This window comes from Chinchilla lanigera, unplaced genomic scaffold, assembly GCF_000276665.1.
Source record: "Chinchilla lanigera isolate Chin_1 unplaced genomic scaffold, ChiLan1.0 scaffold00088, whole genome shotgun sequence".
NCBI lineage: Eukaryota > Metazoa > Chordata > Mammalia > Rodentia > Chinchillidae > Chinchilla > Chinchilla lanigera.
In genome coordinates, this window is record NW_004955489.1 from 6,405,696 (window position 1) to 6,421,772 (window position 16,077).

The 16,077-nt window shown below is 40.9% G+C and overlaps 1 protein-coding gene across 3 annotated transcripts in view; it reads left to right on the forward strand.

Annotated features, from left to right (window-relative positions):
* Nucleotides 1-16,077, forward strand: part of Fgf13 (fibroblast growth factor 13) — a 498,918-nt gene that overhangs the window by 282,989 nt on the left and 199,852 nt on the right. The window lies entirely within an intron of this gene.

The window sequence follows — 16,077 nt, forward strand, 5'->3', positions numbered from 1 at the left end:
TTATTCTCACAGGTTTGCACAATAACCTCTCAGGACAAACTGACTGGCCTTTTAGGACTTCCTTTAAAATTATTGTGGAAGTTTCCATGATCCTACAACTCTTGCATTCTACTTTCCTGAAAAACCAGCGCCATATGGATGACAGAAAGGTCTAATGACACCTCAAGCAGTAACCAGGTCGTCTGCCATCATGGCTGCAGAGGCCATTCGGTGTCTGGATGGCAAAGCATATGAATCCTGGGAAAGCAATTCCCTGGTTGGCCCTTCCCAAGCAGCTGTCCTAGGCATTCTCTTCTCAAATGAAAGCTTTATGGTTTCTCATCCTTGAGTCTGCAAAGGATTGTGTCTTGCTGATTCCTAAAATGCTTTCAAGCCTGGATTCCCACTGTTATGATGCAAAGTACTTACATTTTGTTACTACTAGCATTATCAGCTAACCGTACTCTCTTTTCTGCATCTTTGCAGATGCTTCTTATACAATGAAACTGCCAACCTTGCACATCGAATTTTCTCTTAATTCTCCTTAAAAACAGCAAGTAGTACCCATGCCACAGCCTGAACAGTGGACTTCTTTGAAATTTCCTCCACCAGATCAATTAGCCCTCTGTTCTTTTTTAACTTTATTTTTTATTAGTACATATTTGTCATACAAGCTGATCATATTCATCATTGGAAATTTGTATCTGTGCATAATATATCTCAATAATTTTTTCCTTCTTACCCTTCACCCTTTCCCTTCCTCCTCATTTATGATTTTATCCTTTTCCCTTCCTTTCTTTCCCTTTCCTCCTCCATTTTTTTGTTCCCATTTGAACTTTTTCTTCTTATCTCACCATATTTATTGCACATTTTGGTTCTTATTTATGCTTTCTGTTTCTGACATAAGACAAACAGTGCAATTATAAACAAATATCTCTGGTTTATTTCACCTAAATGTATGGTCTCAAAGTGTATCCATTTACCTAAAAATGTCTCAAGTTAATCTTTACTTATTGCAGAACAGTACTCCATTTTTTATAAAAACCACATTTTCTTTATTCATTCATATGTTAAATTGGTATCTAAGTTTTTTCCAGGCTTTGCCTATTATAAATTTTGCTGCTATAAATGTGGGTGTGCATGTATCACTGTGGTATGAACTTTTAACTCTTTTGGGAGATTACCTAGAAAGGGGAATAACTGTCAAATGGAACATCTAGTTTAGGTTATTATGAGGACTCTCTATACTGATTTCCATAGTGGCAGTCCCACTTTATACTCCCAAAAAAGTGAAGAAGGGTTCCTTTTCCCCCACAGCCTTGTTGGTATTTGTGATTGTATAATTGCTTGATGATAGCAATACTTTCTGGAGTGAGAGGGAATCTCAGTGTGTTTTAATTTACATTTCTCAAATTCCCAGTGATGTTGAACATTTTATCATATATTTATTTACTGTTTGCAATTGTTCATCTGAGAAGTGTTTATTCATTTCATCTACCCATTTTTAGATTGGGTCTTTAAATTTGGTGGAGTGATCTGCTTATTTCAGTTCTTTATACATTCTAGGCATTTGTCCTTTGTCTGAGGAATAGCTGATAAATTTTTTCCCATTCTTTCACTTGTCTCTTCACTCTTTTGCTGGTTTCTTTTGCTGTTCAAATACTTTTTAATGATGAGATCCCAGTTGTTTATTCTTTGCACTATTTCTTGTGCTGTTGGAGTTTTGTTCATAAAGTTTTTCCCTACACTTGCTTCTTAAAGAATTTTAACCTATTTTATCTTCTAGCAGATAAAGTGTTTCTGTTTTAATATTTAGATGTTTGATCTTTTTTGATTGTAGTTTAGTGCATGGTGAGGGATATGGATCTAGGTTTAATCTTCGGCATGTGCAAAGCCAGTTTTCCCAACACCATTTAATAAAGAGGCTGTCTTTCTTCCAGTGAAAGTGTTTGGACTCTTTGTCAAAGATAAAATAACCTATGTTCTTGAGTAGGCAGAACCAATAAAGTAAAACTTGAGTACACAGAGCCAATATAGTAAATACTTTCAAAACTATTACATAGATTTAATGCAATCCCAATTAAAGTACCAATAACCTACCTCATAAAACTAGACAGAACAACCCTAAAATTCGTAGGGAGCCAGAAGAGACCTAGAATAGCAAAAGCAATTCTAGGCGACAAAAGCAAAGCAGGGGCACCACAATGCCCAATTTGAAGTCGTATTACAAAGCGACTGTGATAAAATAAAGTTAGACCTAAGGATCAGTGGAACAGAGTAGAAGATGTAGAAACAACTCCAAGCACACTCAACCATCTGCTCTTAATCTCAGTCTCTTACAGTCTCAGGACATGGGTAAAATGTAGACAGCTTCCTTGCCAGAGTATAAAAACCATGGCCAGCTTCTAGTACAGTTTCCAAAAGAGTCCTTGTTATCAAGTGAAACCTCATACACCTGGACCTTACTTTCCACATTTCTATCTACATTATCTTTTAAGCTCCAGCCAGAATCATCCATCAGACTCTGCTTATAGCATTCTAAGGTTTCTATAGCCAGCTTCTCCAAATCTTTCCAAACTCCTCCACAAGCCAATTCCAAAAACTTTTAAATGACATGATCAGATGCTCTCAAAGTATCTGCTCCATTCTTGGTGCCAAAATCTGGATTAGTCCCCATCATCTCTGGAATACAATTCCCAGTACCCACAATTAGAATGGGGAAGGTTTACGGTTAGAGTGGCTCCGTTTCCAATGGGTTCAGTGCAAATTTGACCGGCCCCAAGGCAGAAACACATGCTTGAAGCTGCTCATAGGCATAGGAAAGCTGCTCATCCTTTGGCAGCCAGGAAGTAGAGCAGGGCAGATCTGGGAACAAGAATACACCCTTTTAGGTCATGCCCCCCAGTGACCCACCCCCTCCAGTCAGGCTCCACCTCTGAACATGAAACTTTTGAAGGACATTTTAGATCTAGTCCAGAACACTGCTCAAACTTTTGAAGGACATTTTAGATCTAGTCCAGAACACTGCTCACAACCTCCCACAGTGTAAACTTTATGAGAACCAGTGGTTTGGTCCATTTATTTTCCAGCTGCTGTACACTACACGCCTCGAATACAATGCACTGTAGAATAAGTCCCTAGTAAACGTTTGTGGAAACAATGTGGAGAGGTAGTGTTATGAGGGTAATGGAAAACAAAAACCTCAAAAGAAGCATTTTGTTTTCTTTTCAGACTAAAGACAATGAAGTTCTACCAATTACATATATATTTTGGTGTTAATATTAAAATAACTATACTATAGAAGGCTCACAGGCTTTAGAATCTATTTAAACTATTAGTATTAAGGCTTGAATTTTGTATTAGTTTTACATTGCTTCCATGATAAGTTACCACAAAGTTAGTAGCTTAAACAACACAAATTTATAAGCTTACATTTTGGTAAGTCAAAACTCAGATGGACATATCTTTCGCAAGGCCAAAATTAATGTCTTACTGGAGCTGCTTTCCTTTTCATAGGCTCTCTTCTCTTTTTCATTTTGGTTCTTAGCAGAATTTACTTCCTTGTAGGATGGAGATCCCCGACTCCTTGCTTGCTGTCAGCTGAGGGCCATTATTTGCTTCTAGAAGCATTGTGTATTCCTTCACTTGAGGCCCGCTTCTTCCACCTTGAGAACTAGCAATGGTAAAGTGAATCCTCGCGCACTGTTAATCTCTTCTTTCTCTTTTACATTTTCATAGCACTGACTTACTCTTTTGCCACCATCTTTTAATTTTAAGAGTTTCTATGATTGCACTGGGCCTGGATATTCTATAATTACCCTCATTTAAAGACCAGCTACTGTAATTAGCAACTTTAATTTCATCTGCAGCCTTAAGGTGACATAATCATAGGTCTCAGGGATTAGGGTAAGAGCATTTTTGAGGGACCATTATTGAGTGAGCCACAGATACACAAAAAGCATCAGATAGGGTTTAATGGATATGGTGTAGGCTGTGGAGCAATGTGGATCTGGCCGTGAATCCCAGCTCTGCATCTTGTTAAGTGAAGTTGTTCCTCAAGCTCTTAGACACCAAAATTTCACTGTGTTGAATGGGACTAATGATGTTCTCTGCCTCATGGACTGCTGAGAGTACTAGAATTATGTGAAAGTTGATAGTACATATCAGGAACTCTAGTTTACTAGTTAAAAATAATGTGAGTATTCTGCACGTTCTAAATACGAGCACCAAACCCAGTTTAGAGTCCACCTTGGACAACCTGACTTTTAGTAGGATGCAGGGGATCAAGTGCTCCTTTGTTAAACCTCACTTAACCAGCCGAGTTTGCAGGGAATGAGGGGGAAGTTAACTCTAAGTATTTATGATGCATTTACACCTGAATCATTAAATGCTATTTTAAGGACATTTGATGGCTTGAAGTTTTAAAATAATCATAATGCATTTTTCTTAGACAGAAATGCTGCCAAAAGTACACAAACTGAAACACCGTTTGCTTTAAAATTCTTCTTGAACCAAGCTGGAGTCAATTTTAACCTGGCACAATATATTGCTCCATCTGAATTCCCTGCAGGAATTTCTATGAAGAAACACCAGTTCCATTTACTGAATGGGGAGTTAGAAACTGGCAGGCATGAGTGAAATGAAAAGCACCCATTTAATTGGAATTTTTTTTTTATTAGAATTATTTCTGGATTTGAGTTATTTTAATTGGGAGTTATATTCTGATGGTTTCCATTAGCTAAAAATGTGCTCCTTTCATCCGGGGTGGATAAAACCCTCCACAGAATAATTGTGGAAAACTGTGTTTCCTTGAGGTGTTGAGGACTGTTTGAGCTTGCAAACTGATGAATATTATGTTGAGGCCAAAATGAACTAACTGCCTTTTGGCGAGCTTGAGTGCAGCTTGTGACTAACAAGGGAGAGAAGGACTGAAGCAGTGCATATTTTAAATGAAACAGGAGGAGCCAGGATGCATGTCTTGATCAGTTGGAAGAGCCTCCTCTTACCCTTCCTCCCTCTCTTACGCTAATCAGGAGCTGAGCCACACACCATGGAAGGCCAGAGAGCACAAACGCACAGTGATACACACATAGCTCCTAGTTTCTGAAAGATGGTTTCTATAGATTAGCCCATATATTGTTATTAGCTTTATGGTTCCTGCCAAAGGGTCAGTCAAGATGGGTTGCTAATGTACTCTAGTAATTTTTCATCAGTGTTGCTGGGGTTGGAGGTAGGTACACATATGCAGCTGAAGCACCCATGAGCATGGGAAATTGGCCAGAAGTGAAGGAAGAGAACTGCATCTGCTTGAAAATGAGGGTGTTTCATGAAAAATACAAAGTGAAGTGAGTTTGCTACTTAGATACCTTTGGGTAGAAAGCTATGGCAGAGTGGAGGTGAGCTTGATGGCATTGGTGATTTTCCCAGTCATACTCACTGTTAAGAAACATTGCAGTATAATTTTCCAGCCGGTAACAGTAAGACAAAGGCATTGCTGGCAGTCAGCAGAGCTCACAAGCTGAGGTTTCCTGAGCTCTCAAGACATCCTAATGTCTTGAAGCAATCATCAGGATCAAGCTACTCCCTTGACCCATCATGTGCGGATCGGGGATCAGCTTTCACAAACTGGAATGTAAATCGGAAGGACTGTGTGTTATGAGTGGTATTTGGAGGTGGGGTGTGCCGCAGCACATCTTCTAAGAAGGTTAGGCTATAAGGCTTGAGAGTGCGTTCCGCAGTGTGTTGGTATGGAAGCCTCAGTCCTCCGAGCTGTACTGCTCTAAAAATCGAAAGGACCGAGGGGAGGAAATAGGCTTTCTCTAGCAATTTACCCTGTGATTTGCCCAAGGAAGGTCTTAAGATCAAAGGCTGAAGAGATTTCAAGCAAGAAAGTTTCTGTGAGTAGCTATGACATCATTCAGTGGGCCTAAGTGGAGCTGCTGTACTAATAGTTTTTAAAAGCACAGACATATGTCTAGTCTGTTACACACACACACACACACACACGCACACGCACACGCACATACGCACACACTCTGAGCAGAGCTGGCTGGAACAACATGTGCTGGGGAGTGAGTTATCTGAAAACCTTTCTCCTTAATAGTGCCAGTGACCGCCATAATTATGCATGGAACAGGACACAAAATGTAGTGCAAAAGCAGTGCCTGGAGTCGATCGGCAAGTACTCTTTTAAAGCTTCTTAAAAGTTTCCGTCCCTAGGGCACCGTGACCAGAAGAACCTTGCGTTGATAGCAAAGCAAGTAGGACCACAAAATTCTTTCAGGGAAGCCAGTCACAATTAAACGTTTTCAAGAGACTCCAGATGGCATTTTGAAAGAAATACCACTCATCAGTCCATCCCGCAATCCACAAGCAATACAGCCTTCTTTATTTTCCTTTGGGTCATTCTCTTTACTTTGGCTCAAACACGACAGTGAGGGTCATGTGAACGCTTCTCTGGATAAACCAAAGTATAGGGAGTTGATATTTTTTCCTCAGGAAAAACACTCTCAATGCTCATTTGAGTTTAGCCTCAGTTAACATTTGGGGATTATTTAGCACATGATAGAGTACCTATCGTGGGCTAGACACTATGCTGACTGCTTGCACTCATATCTTTAAAAAAAAAGTTTTGAAAACTCTCTTTGGAGCTTAATGTAATTCAGTTTGGTCATCTGTCAGAGATAGGGAGTGGGCTTACCTAAGGTCATGCAGTAGGTGCTCCTTCCACCCCATGGCTGCGTCCACCAATACACACTTAACTGCTGCCCAAATCAATGTTTAGTCTCAGAAGAGAAGGTAAAAAACCTATGATAGTACCAACCATGTCTGTGTGCCAGCTACTGTGCTAAATGCATCTCAGACTTTAACGTGCATAGCAATCGCTCCAAAACCTATGTGAGAAACTAAAGAGATGATGGTGTTGCTAAGTGGTGGGACGGCTATGATGGAGATCAGGCTGGGTGGTTATAAGGCCTTTGGCAGAATTACCCTATTACTAGATAAGGCTTTTGAAATTTTCTCCTTTACAAATCCATTTGTAGTCCACATTCATTCAAAATGCCTCTTCCTTTGCTCAGGAAAACATCTTTTTCTTTCTTTTGTAGTTAACTATGCTTACACTTGTGGGCTTTTCTACTGTTCCTGCAATTAGCCACATTGCTTTATCACCTTCAGTGCCCCGTGGAACCACCTCGGGAACTTGTCAGACTTCCAAGGCCCAAACTCCTCTCACAGACCAATTAGACCAGAGTATCTGGAGGCGAGTCCCAGGCACGGAAATTTTCTAAAAGCTCCTCAGGTGATTCTGATGTGCAATTATCAAAATAGGGAATGATTGGATTCAAGGAAGCAATGTCTGGAAAATGTAGCCCTTACTCCTTTTCCCAGATGCTTTAAAAGAAGGTCTGCTGTATTTAACCACTCAGCCTCCAACAAGGTGCCCAGTGAGTTTTTTGTACCAATTTGTAACCTTGAGCTGACATTTCAACTGATAGAAAGTTTGACAAGGTTCCCTATGAAGTCTACGGGCTTTTATATGGGCATCCTGGGAGGAGGAGCCTATGGTGGGAGCTGAGGAGAAAGGACCAATGTATCGGGTGACGCAGCCTTACAGCCTGGCTCCAGGGAAAGACACAGGTTCAAAGTCTCGACCCACTCACCAGCTCAAGCTTGTGAAGGGCAATAAGAAGAGACACGCTTGGTTTGGTTCTGCTAAATAAAACTGGCTAGGACAGAGATAGCAGTTTTTAAATAAAAACAACTGGACAAGGATGGATTAAGAGTACAGTAGAGATCAGGGTAATCTTTCACAATTGTTCATGCTGGAACAGGGATGCTGTGTAGCGATGTGTGCTGTTGTTATCATTTTCCGCACTGAACAGCACCACTGGAGGAAGGTAAAGAGCAAGCCTGGACCAAGGTGTGGAAGAAATGGAATTAATAAGGTAATTGGAGGCCAGAGCTTGCCCTCAGGAGACAAAGAGTGGGATTTGCACTGGGGAGAGCCAGGAAAAGCTTTACTTCAGCGGTAATTCTTCACCCTGGCGATGCAGTTGAGTCACCTGAGGAGCCTTGAAACATACACAGGTCCCAGCCAGGAGATTCTGGTTTAATTAGCCTTCCTTGCCACCCTGAGTATTTTAGTTTTTAAAAGTCCCTCAGGCTATGCTAATGCTCAGCCACAGCGGAGAACCATTGGTTTAAATTGTGTTTGCATTGGACAAAGGAATATGCAGACAGGCAGAGGTAGCCCGGAGAGACAAAACAAACATCTTGGAGTACTTGTTTTTCAAGTGTCTTCCCCGAACAGCAGCATCACATCACCAGAAATGCCAGTTGTCAGAATCTACCCCAAACTACCTCAGTCAGAAACTCTGGGGATGGCACCCAGCCATCTGTTTCATAGCAAGCCCTCTGAGTGAGTGTGCTGCATGCTTAAGTTTGTCTTTGACTTGGGCAGCATTTATGAGAGGAGAACACGAGGAGATGTGGCTTGCAACCTTTGCAGTCACAAGCCAGTGTCAACCCTTCTGCCTGCCACTGAGAAGCGCAGCAGTGCTCAGTGTTCTGAGGTAGAATGTGCTTCTCTTGAATCTTGCCATATTTTCTCACATGCTTAAATTAATAGCAGGGAAAAAGTACATGTATTTTGCAATGGGACTGAGAACTACTGAAAGCACACCGTGCCCTGCTGATTGGAAAGTGCACTTTTCTTACGGACCTATTTCTGGTCCCAGCAGGCAGATGCATCCATCTGCCATAGCGGAACAGCCTTTTAGACATTAGGAAGGCTGGCCTTCCAAGAAGCTGCTGACTCAAGGCCGGAGAGGGTTTGCCAGCTTCCCCACCTTGCTTCTAATGCCAACCTGAGCCAAGACTTTGGTTGGCTGGGCCCCACCTGTTAGTCACAGGATGGCCCTAAGATTACTCACTGAGTGCCAACCAATGCCACTTCCTTGAGAATACCTGGGCTCCAGTCTGAGCGAGGACACCATGGATGTGTAGTGCTAAGGCTTTACACTTGGCCAGGCAGAGGGATTCTGTTCTAGGACTGACTGGTGTGCTCATCAGTGCATTCTCTTTTTCCTAGTTGAGAGCACGTGGCCCAAGCTCTCATGAATGGAAATGCTGAGTCTCCCAGGATATTGAGCAGCTCTGAGGGTCACATGGGGTTCCTGGGATTGGTGTAAGTGCTTCACAAAGATGTTTGTAGGCCAGAGAGGTTTTACCTAGCATCATGTTCCGTAATGCTTGAGGAAAGCAATTTGGGTGTCCGGGTATGTGCATGTGTGCTTGGAGGGGTGGTAAGGGGGATTTGGCAGTGTTTTGACACAGTTTTGGTTGTCACACCTTGGGAGGGTGCTACTGCCATCTGGGGGGAAGAGCTCAACACTCTACACTGTACAGAACAGCCCTAGAGCAGCATTAGGCCCCAAATGTCAAAGATGCCAATGTTGAAAAACCCCAGATTAGTCCAAACTTATTTTTCCAATGAGGAAATTGAGGCTCAGAGAGGTGAAACGGCATTCCACTGCTCGCACAGAGAGTCTTGAGTCAGGCTGGGGTTCCATTTTGTAACCACCAGAGTGCAGAGCTTGACAGTTCCATTTTTGGCACCAGAGGTGTTTCCTCCACAGCAGCTCCCACTTTGTGCCCACTAGGTACCAGGCAATGTGCTGACGCTTTCTGTTTATACCCCTCCTTAGTGGACACATTTAAGGTAGCTGTAACTGTCTCTACAAGGGTTTTTGTGCATGAGAAACCTCCTTGTGCAAAGTGTTGCAGGCCATTGGGAAAGTTCACATGATTGCTAAGAGACTGACATGGTTTTGGCCTTCTCAAAGCTTACACTCAAGTTGTAAAAAAAAACCACAAAGGCATCTCCATGGAATTCACTATTAATCTACTTTTCAGTGAGAGTCTATGATAATAGCACAAAAAATGTCCTGAAACATCACAAGCTAAAAATTTATATGAGAATTCGATTGCGTTGTGAGCATGACATGACCAAATTGCCTTAGCGTTGTGGGAAGGCTGCAGGAAGAAGGAGGCTCTCCTTCAACTGGTTAATGAGAATCCTTTGTGCGTTTTCAGTGAGGCACCGTCCTCAGCCTCACATGTAGAACGGTACACAAGACATACTGGCCCTCACTTTGGCAGTTTGTGTTCTTGTGAGGGAGACGCAGACAATGATAAATACATGCATATATAGATCAAAGATTACAGATGATGACAAGTGCAAACCTACCTGAAGTGGCAGAGAGGCTTCTCTGGGAGGTGCGTTTCAGAAAAACCCTGAAATACATAGAAACACGGTCAGAGGCAATAGCAAGTGCAGAACCCCAAGGCAGGAAAAGTCCTGGCGTCCTCTAGGGACCAGTGGAGTCTAGTGAGAACAGGAAGAGCGGCTGTGATGGAGCTGCAGAGGTGGGAAGGACACCACGGTAGGGAGTTTGTTTTAATTCTACTATGAAAAGAGCGCAACAACCCAAAGAAGGATAGGATGGGAGAAGACCATTAACGCCTGGCAGACTGAGTGGAGAGTTGAGAATGCAGATTGCAAAGGAGAAGGTAACTGAGATTTCTAGAAGGAGTGTTTTATTTTAGTTTATTAGTACATGAATATAGTGCATAGTCTTTACCTTCCTTGTGGGAAGTTGGTACTTGCACATAAGACATCTCAATTCTTTTTTTTTTTGGTACCAGGAATCGAACTCAGGACCTTGCATTTGCCAGGCAGGCACTTGTGCCACTGAACTATATCCCCGACAACACATCCCAATTCATTTTCTCATCTCCTCCTTCCCTTTCTCCCCGCTCCACTCCATCCCTTGATCCCCTTCCTTCTTTTCTACATGTTTGCAGTCATGTTTACATTTCTTGTGTAGAATTGGTATGCGTACATTATGCTGCTCAGTTTTTGTCTTTCATCCTTTATCTCTCCTTTGCCTTCCCACCATCTTGAAAGAATGATTTTAAAGTTGTTTCTACCTTCACCAAATGCTATAGCTAAATGAATATTAGCACTGATCTGTTTCATCTGGTGAATTACTTACATAAGTTGCTCATGTACGCTTAAGCCTTCCATCTTGAAAGTGTCCACTGTGGCAGTGAGGCTGACGTACGCATGTAATTGTAAATAGTTACCTGGGAGGCAAATTAGCGAATGAGCTAACATCTCCTATCGTTGTATGTATATCACAGCGTGATAGGAACTCAACGATATGGAAAATTAGTCGTGGTAATCACATCATTTTCCCCTTCAGTTTTTGATTATGTGTGGACATTTGGTAATCTGTGTATGTTGCCAAAATTTCTGTCTCATACACGTTTTAAAGTATTTTCTTGTTGAAGTCACTAATCTATGTCTAATGACTTTGATTGGTTATTGTTCTGTTCATTTCTGTTGCCCTGGTGATCACAGATTTGCTTTGATTTAAAATCATGTGTCATTAAAGACATTGAGTCATTTTTTGTGAAAAGTTAATTTAAAAGCAAAGAAAAAAACAGTTTCATCGAGTAATTGAGATCTTGTTAACTACTTCTAGCTTAAGCTAGTAAGCTTAGTGCATTACAGTTGTTTGGTGAGGGGGAAGGTGCCTTCTGTGGCATTGTCTGAATAACTTTCTAGACTATCTCTTTTCCATTTGAATAAACAAAGAAAAATTCACGGGAAACAGAGGTAGCGATGGTAGCTAAAATCTACTGAAGGACTTGATCACTGTTACTATATTGATGCTTTTACAAAACAGTCTTACTTATACTTGCTGGCAAATGTACGGGGACACTGGCATCCAGTTTGGGCTTTTCTAGTCACTTATGTGTGACTTTTGCAAGCCATTTTCCCTTTATAGGCTTTGTTTTTCTCATGTTGTAAGAAAAAAGGGTTGTATTAAATTATCTCTACATAATTTTGTTTGCAATGACATGGAAGATTACATCATAGTGTCTGTGTGTAACTTTTTGTGATGCCAATGTTATTATCTATTGATACAACTTTTATAAACCACGAACGGACCTACTAAACATAGGAAATGCAATGATCAACTTCTTTTATTACAAATATATTTAAAAGATACAGTAAAATCGAATGTAAAATTTTATCAAAGGTTAAATTTTGCTATAGATTGGTGGTTTGTCTTTGATTTGAAATGGGGATATTTCTATGCATGTGAATATTTTAGACTATGGCAGCAGGCATAGACTCTACAGATTCTCTTAATGGTGCTTGCTCCATAATACTGTCCCTTATCTTTTCAATTTTTTTTATTTTAAAGATAGGAAAAAACACAATAACAAAATAGCAACAACATAGACAAAAGCAAAACAAAGCAAAGACAATAAAAATGATACACATTTTCAAAACAAAATGATAGGAATTAACAGTGGTTGTTATATTACATATTGTTATCTTCAGTGAAGTCACTGAGATTACCAGATGTGAGAATGCAAGACTGTTCAAACAATTAAAGAGAATAAAAGTAATAAAAGTCATCTGAAATAATACAGAGCTTCACCAAACAAGATGGTAGGAATTCACCAATGGTTGTTATATTGCACAATGTTGTCTTCAAATTAGTTGTTCAGATTACCAAATGCCTTATCTTTCTAATTGCTCAAAAACCTAGAGAACTGTAGGTTTATCTTCAGCCCTGTGCTGTTGCTGAGAAGAAAAACTGCAGGTGTAGTTTCCCTCTTCTACGTTAGTACGTAGAACGCTTTTTGTGTTATGAGAACTAGGTCCTTCATAAACTGTGCTCATGACTCTCATCCCACCACTAAGGTCACTTATTCTTGGTACCTTTGTGTCTGAGTATGCTGCGTGTCTGTGGATGTATGGGTTGGCATGTGTGCACGTGTCTCCTCCAACTCTGTCCTGCTGTGGGATTTGAGAGTGCAGAGTGGGGGAACTGTATGTCAAGGCTGGGGACTCTGCCGTAGTATGAGAATTTTCCCCACGGAGGCCTGCTACTTGGCAGCTGCTCTCATGGGACTTGGCAGCCTTTTGAAAAAGATGGGGCTACTGGGTTCAGTAAGCAACCATGAGCCACTCGCACCACCTTCTCGGTCTTGAGGAGTCAAGCAGAACATCTGAAACAGGAGGATGCTTTGCATAAATCCATTGTCCACCTAATTGAGGGAATTTTTTGTCCAGTTTCAAGACTGGATAAATCTATTATTAAAAAGGGCAGTAGGAGTCACTGAATGAAATGTGGACAGATGGTTCAAATAGGCAGAGGAAAGTGGTTGTCACAAGGTAGAGGTTGTGTGCTAGCAGGAAATACACTGGAAGGGGAAAATGACTGAAAACGTAGGAATGATCCACAGAAAGAAGACTCCTACTTTCTCCTCTGTTTTGATATCCGACATCCGTGTGACTGACTTCTTTGTGAGTCTTCTTTATCCTTTCCAGAGCTTGTGTCCCTTGGAAGCACTATATCCTCATCCCTTCCTTATGGAAGTGGAACCCCACCTGCCTTTGTGCCGGCATCTTGGAGGAAGTCCAAGACTTCCAGAGACTTTTTCTCTCCTGCTGCTGTCACTTGCACATATCGTGACTCTTCCACTTGAGAGAGCCCTGGGAACAAGTGGATTTGATTTCATAGTTTCACTTGTTCGTCCAAAATATCCTTAAGTTCAGAGAGGTTATAGACCCAAGTGATGTGTTGCTTACAAAATGCCACTCCTTGTTAGAAAATTCGAAATGTTTCTAGCTCGTGTCTCAGTGCCAAGTACTAGGAGATTGACTATTCTTTGCTTTCTCTTTCTTTTTTGCCTGAGTTGACTAATGTCTGAGCCATTGAGTAGAGACAGCCTGAAACCCAAAACTGAGCTATTAACTCCCAGATGTTCACGATTTTCAAGGAAATGTTCTGTGCCTGTGGTTATTACTCAGATGGCTCCTTAAATGCTCTCATCTTGGCACCTTTCTCACTTGCTAAATTCAATTTAAAGAAAGAACAGGAGAGTGAGGGAATTTTGTGGAAAGCAATTATGCTGCACTTTTGTGACCTTCATGCTTTCCCCATTGTGATGAATTTTGGGGTTAGCTCTTGGATCAGTCAGCATGTTGCTTTCACTAGAATTTTGTTGTATGTTACAGATAACCAGTTGTATGTAATTAAACAATAATGATGGTGTTGCAAGGCGTTTTCTTTGAATTAATGACCAGCTGGGAAAGGCTGATGGCTGGAGTGTCAGCCAAAGGCTATTAGCTTGGTGCTCCATTAATCTCCAGAAATGCTCATTTGTGACATCATTGTTGGTATTGAACAATGAAAATGGAAGACAATTTACTGACATTTATCATGTAGTCCTGAATAGCAAGTTCCCTATGCATTGACCAAAAGTCATCTTTTCTCTTTTATCCTCCAGTTGCCCTTTAATTTTAAAATATGTTTCCTATATAGCACTGCATGGAGATAGAATTTCACAGTTTTCATATAATTGTGGGTGGTTATTTTTTAAGAGTTCCAAATTTACAGGTTGTCTTTAAATATTTTGGATGATAAAACCAGAGTTTGTTTTCAGCTGTGATACTAGAAGTTGATAAGTGTGTACATTGTCATAACTATCTGCTCATGGCAGGAAGTGGTTGCAAATGTTTCAGGTAGCAGCTGCTGCTACCAAAGATGTGCATTCAACAACAAGATCCTAAGCAGTTCTAGTAACATTCCTAGTAGATGAAGGGGAACTCGCTGCCAGGACAAGCTGTTTGTGTGTCTGTGTAATATTTTTGATTACTACTGCAAAATGCTAGAGGTAAACAGAGAAGTGATTAAAACATTCCTCACTTTCTTGCATAATTTAATGACTTGTAAAGGAAGACAATAATTCCACATATAACCAATTTATCACAGACTTGTTCTGAACTCATAGTACAAATTTAAAAGTTAGGTGGGTTTTTAGATTATTTTCCCCCAATTTGAGGAAAGTTCTTGAAGCCCATTAAGATCTCAGCCAATGAGCTAGGAATGTTTGCCAAACACAGAAGCTGCAGATCCTATCTAAATTCAGTCATAAGCTGTTTATTTGTTACAAACACCACAGCATCATTTGTCTATAAGAAATCTGCTGGTGGCATCAGTCTTTCTAAATGCATGTTAAGTGTATGCATTTGGGGGAGGAAAATGAGTCAGAACATCATTAATCACAGCTTTGGAGGCACTGACTCACTTCTGGTGAAATGAAATGGCCTCATTGGGAAGGGTGTGAAAAAAAATCATTCTGGGGTCAGTTCTGTTTCTGCAAATGCAGATCAAATTTGCACACAGTTTTGAGAGCGGTTTTCAGACTAAAGAATATGGCAGTAGATCCTGTGAGGGCAGACACCTGGTTTCTCTAAGGATAACAGAACAGGTGATGCCCAGTCCTGCTTAGGAGCACACAAGGGCCCTAAAAAGGAAGCAGACTGAGAGAAGCTGGTGTATATCTAAGGCCAAGATCATTAAGCTACAGTCTGCTCTTCTACAATCCAACAAAATAGATCTGTGATCCAATGTTGACTATGATTAAGGGGTTTTGAACATCTGAAGGATATCTACCACAACCCCAGATCTCTGGAAATCAAAGAGTAAAAGCTTCATGTATCTGTGTTTAATTCTATTTCAGCAAAACAATAGAGCATTTACATTGATTTTCTACTCATATTTGTGGTATTCATGCTCTCTGCTTTAGGCGTGAGTTCTGATGATGACACCTACTCATCTGTGGGACTCAGTATATGCTGCGTGTAAGTCAGGACTTTCTTTACCAGGAGCAGACAGAGAAAAGAGCTAACTATCAGAGGCTAACTCACTCATAATTGCCCCAGAGCAGCCACTTTTCCCCTGTCAGTATTTACGTTGCATCTCAAATTTCAATATGTGAACACTGTATGGTGTGGAGACACAACCTAGCTATCGATAGTAACATAATTTTGTACCAAGGTACAATTTCACACTGTTGCATTTTCCTTGGACTAGCGCTTGAGTGGCTATTCCCAGGGCTTTAGTAATTTAAACTCAGCCCCTAAAGAGAAAATTGCCAATTTATTCGCTGTGTTTCTTTGAAACTTTGTGTGGAAATGTTGTTTCATTAGTCTTCTTCCCTGGGAGT